This window comes from Arachis hypogaea, chromosome 7, assembly GCF_003086295.3.
Source record: "Arachis hypogaea cultivar Tifrunner chromosome 7, arahy.Tifrunner.gnm2.J5K5, whole genome shotgun sequence".
Classification (NCBI taxonomy): Eukaryota; Viridiplantae; Streptophyta; class Magnoliopsida; order Fabales; family Fabaceae; genus Arachis; species Arachis hypogaea.
The window spans coordinates 6,113,737-6,118,694 of NC_092042.1; the positions used below are offsets into that span (position 1 = coordinate 6,113,737).

General features: G+C 32.3%; 1 pseudogene; it reads right to left on the bottom strand.

The window, feature by feature from the left end:
• Positions 1 to 1,063: 1,063 nt before the first annotated feature.
• LOC112702219 (receptor-like protein 7) lies at positions 1,064 to 4,320 on the bottom strand (annotated as a pseudogene).
• Positions 4,321 to 4,958: the final 638 nt, after the last annotated feature.

Genomic DNA, 4,958 nt, shown 5'->3' on the forward strand with positions numbered 1-4,958 from the left:
CACCAAAATTAAGTTTTAGATATTATAATAGTCTTTCGATCTTATCCTGACAATGACTCAGTAAATAAAATAATAAATTAATACTCTTTTATCACGTTAGATAATTTAATGAAAAAGCGATGTTTATTTTTAGCGTCCAATTAAAATATGTGTACAAATCGATTTGCATGCTCACAACTATGAAAACACGTCGCTTATGCTTTGATTAGTTTCAATAAAAACAATCATACACAATGTCATATACTCATATGTAATTTTAATATTTTATTGTGTTTTCAATTAAATTGTCACTCCATCCTATTAAAAATCTAAAATTATACATATAATATCAAATGAGAATTAGTTCTATTGCCAACCCAATTTCATTTCATATTTTTTTTACCAATATATGATGCATTTTATTAAAAATTTGCACATAACACATAAGCAAATTTCAAAGATCCATTATTTTATGCGAGCCAACTTGGTCCTACATATGTTGTTCGTTTTATGTGCATAGATTTGTAGTATTATAATGAAGTAGTTAAAATTTTAAGTTAACTAAAATCTCTTCTTTTTTTTATATTAGAATCTGAATACATTTGTATTAAATCAGGTGATCATTTTTATAATTTAAATTATATTATTATTTTATATTTCACTTATTTAATTTATTCTTTTAATTTTATAAAGAATCTCAATTTTCACTTATATTTGTCAAGAATAGGACACTAAATTGTTTTTGTATTGATCATATAAAATAAATTTAAGCCGTGGTTGCTTTTTGTAAATCGAAAATAACATTCTAAATCTAACCCATTTGACAAATTCAAAATTTATAGAATGATCCTATGTTGTATATTCAATTAAGTTTAGCTTCGATTCTTTATAATTTGAAAATTTTGATATGATTGAGATCTGAATGTATGAATAGTCTAATACATTTGTAAGCTATATATAACTGAAGAAATCTATGACAAATCATTTTAAATAAAAACAAAAGCAAATTAAACAGATCAATGATTAGGTTTTCTTATCTCTAATTTACAAGAAGTTGAAATAATAGATGATGACTCATGTAGAATTTATTTATTAATAGAAATAGCATATTTTATTCAAAAAACAGAGTAGTTCACATCATTACAGAAAAAAAAGAAGAAGAAAAACACAAGAAGCTAACACAGTCTCATACAATTTGCATGGCCTCTTATCTGCTGTGCATGTTTTGTTTAAGTATAGCCACAAATAAGTCTGGCAAGCCACAAGGGTTTCGCTGTCTTTATAAACAACCTTCCAAGGAACATCCCAAACACCACTCCACATCCATATCCCACTACTACTTGCTTCCACCCAAATAATGATTCTTTTGCCTCAGCAAATACTACAGAAGGTGGTTGTTCTTCATGATTGCCGCATGACTTTGACAAAGGGAATCCACAAAGCATTGGGTTTCCTCTGTAGGAATCATTTTGGAATGTATTGAACTGTTTTCCTGTTGGTATCATTCCCTCCAACTGGTTTTCCGAAAGGTTCAAGACAGAGAGAAAATTCAAATTTGTCAAAGACATAGGTATTTCACCTTTCAGTTGGTTGCATGAGAGGTCTAACCATTCTAAACTCGTCAAATTACCCAAAGTTTGTGGAATGTTACCACTGATTTTATTGTGAGAAAGGTTAAGCCCTCTTAGAAAATTCAATTCTCCAAGAATTTGTGAAATTTTTCCTTCAAACAAGTTATTTGACAAATCTATGGTTGTGAAAATAGTTAATATCCTTTTCATTTCTCTCACTTGACCTTTCATAATGATCACAACAGAGTCATTATATCGTATATTATCATGGTTGCTCATATACTCCAACCCATCAGCTTGAACTATCATTCAGAGTCATCATTCCTTGAAACTCTTCGAAGTATTGCATTGGCAAAGGACCACTAAACTTGTTATTAGACACATCAAAAATTCTCAACTTTGAAAATGGGTGCTTCCTACTCAAACAAGTGATGGTACCATAAAATTTGTTATTTCGTAAACTGAGTACCTGTAATTCCTGAAGAGCTTCTAGCCTACTGGGAAATACATCTTCTATGTTGTTGTCACTCAGGTCTAGAACTTCCAGTTTTTTGCAATGAGCCAACGATTGTGGTATTGGTCCCTCTAATTGGTTGCCATTCAACTTTATAGTCTCAAAATCATTATTCTTGGAGAAGTTTTCAGGTATGCTTCCATAAAAGTTGTTGATTTGCAAATCCAAAACCTGGAGCGAAAGAAAGGATCCCAAACATTGTGGAATCTTGCCAGTCAAATTGTTGTGAGACAGGATTAGCATATTGAGGGATCTTGCATTGCATATTGTTGAAGAAATGCCTCCTGTGAAGTTGTTGTTTGAAACTGAAAAGTAATAGATGCCATTTGGTGGAATTGGAAGATCTCCTTGCAGCTGGTTGAAACTGAGGTCAATAAAGAACATGTTCGTCCATGTGTGCAAGAGATTATCACTAAACCAATTGGGAATCTTTCCATGGATTTTATTGTTAGAAAGATCTAAACTTCCTAGATTTTGTAGTCTAGGTAGGAATGAAGGAAAAACAGTAACACTACAAGAAGAAAAAGTTAAATATTCAAGTTGCGGTAAGACGTAGTCCACCCTACTATTACTATCAACAGAGAGAAATTTATTGTTAGAAAGATCAAGATAATTTAATTTTTCCAACTTTGAAAAATAAGAAAAGTCCAAAAGACCACTCAAGTAATTAGATGACACATCCAAATATTCAAGGTTTTTTAGAAATTCAAAGATCGAATTTGGAAAATCACCTTGAAATTTGTTATTAGAGAGAACTAAATTTTCCAATGAATAAGTGGAGAATTTGCTAATTGGCCCTGTGAGCTGGTTCATGCTAAGATCTAGGTATTTCAATGAAGACAAAGAATAGCACCAGTCTGGAATTGTCCCATTTATAGAGTTATTACCCAAATCTAGTGTTTCTAGTTTTGGAAGTGTGGTATTTTTGCTTGGAATTGGGCCGATTAATTGATTAGAAGACAGACTTAAGTCAGAAAGTTGAGTTAGATCAAATAATGATGATGGCAGCTGGCCTCCTAATTTATTAGATGACAAATCTAAAACAGAAAGTTGGGTTAGACGAAACAATGATGGCGGTACTTGACCTCCTAGACTGTTAGAAGAAAGTTGCAAGGTATGTAATTTAGTGAAGTTGTGGAACACATCTGGGATGTGACCACTGAACGTATTACCACTAAGATATAAGTAGGTGAGATGTTTGAGGTTTGAAAGCAAAGATGGAATCTCACCATGAAGTCTATTTCCTGAAAGGTCTAACTGTGTTAGTTGAGTGAGGTTCCACAAAGACACAGGAATTAATCCATCAAATTGGCAAGACTGTAGCCATAGTTGGTTAAGAGACTTCAAGTGGCCTATGGAATCAGGTATTTCTTCCGAGAAAGCTATGAAAGAGAGGTCCAAGAACCTTAGAGGAGTGCTCCAATTGGACTTTGGAAGTTCAACCTTCAGCTCTTCATTGCCATACAAACTTAGTTCTTCAAGATTAGTTAAACCAAGTATACGAGTTGAAAATTTTCCATGCAATCTAGTCTCATCAAGACTCAGAATCAACAAAGAGGATGACAAATTCATCAACAAAGACAATGAAGTTTCTCTGATAGAAGACATGTCTACGCCATCTAGAACCAGCTCTTCCAAGTTAGTGGTGTTACCAATGAGTCTGCTCCATGTGGATTCATCAAGTCTCAGTTCATTATACGAGAGATCAAGTGAGAGTAATTTAGACAAGTGTGAGATTGTGGACGGAATATGACTGCTAAATGATGAGCCTGATAGATTGAGATGGGTGAGACTCACAAGATTACCAATTCCAGGACATATCGGAGACTCAGAGAAGTCATTGAAGGCAAGGTTGAGTTGTTGAAGATGCGTCAGATGGAAGAGTGTGCTGTTCGGATGAAACTGGCCTTGAAGCATGCTGCAACTCATGTCAAGCCCAATCACGTGTCCTAACGTGGTGTCGCACGTGACCCCATCCCACTCGCAACAATCAGAACCGTTTTTCCATGATGCTATCTTGGGATAAGAGGAGAAGCACCAATCTTTGTACAATGAAGGGTTGATGGAAAATGATTTCTTGAATTGGAGCAGGTTTGAGTTGTCATGGTGGTTGCATAGTGGCAACACCGATGAGCAAGTGGAAGATGAAGTATAAAGAAGAAGCAACAAGAGAGTATAACACCTCATCATTATCATGTCACAATAATAATGTTTAGATCTTTAATGTATAATGTGTGTGGTGCATGGTATCCAATGCAACTCATGAATGCAAATATATATAGGTCATGCCCTGCGTGGAATATGCTCCAAACTCTGTTAATAGTGTGCTGTGTGCTACTATTTTTTCCACAATTAACCTCATTGCATTTTTGCATTATTGCATTATTGCAGGTACTAAAAGTAACACGTCAACTATTGCTATCATAATCGGGATTATTAGATGCTTTTTAGATGCTTTCCTTATTTATTTGTAGGAAAAAGTTTAGTAACAAAAAAATTTTCGGTAGCAATCATAATTAGCTAAAATTTTTTATAATTTACTTCATTTATATTACTTAATAATAGTTTTATTTTTTATTCTACTTTCTTATCATTTCATTTATTATATTCTTATTAACTCCACTTATTAATGATATTAATTATAATATCATATTTTTTATTATTAGGCATTCTTATAATCAATACTTAATATTCTTTTATAATTTAATTTTTATATTTAATAATAATAATAATAATAATAATAATAATAATAATAATAATAATGATAATATATATTAATTGAGTTAATTGCACTTGATTTTTTGTTTTTTTAAGGCATTTAATATCAATCAATGGAAATACGAAAAAATTATTAATTTTTTGTTTCTGTTACGGCATTTAATTACACTTGATTC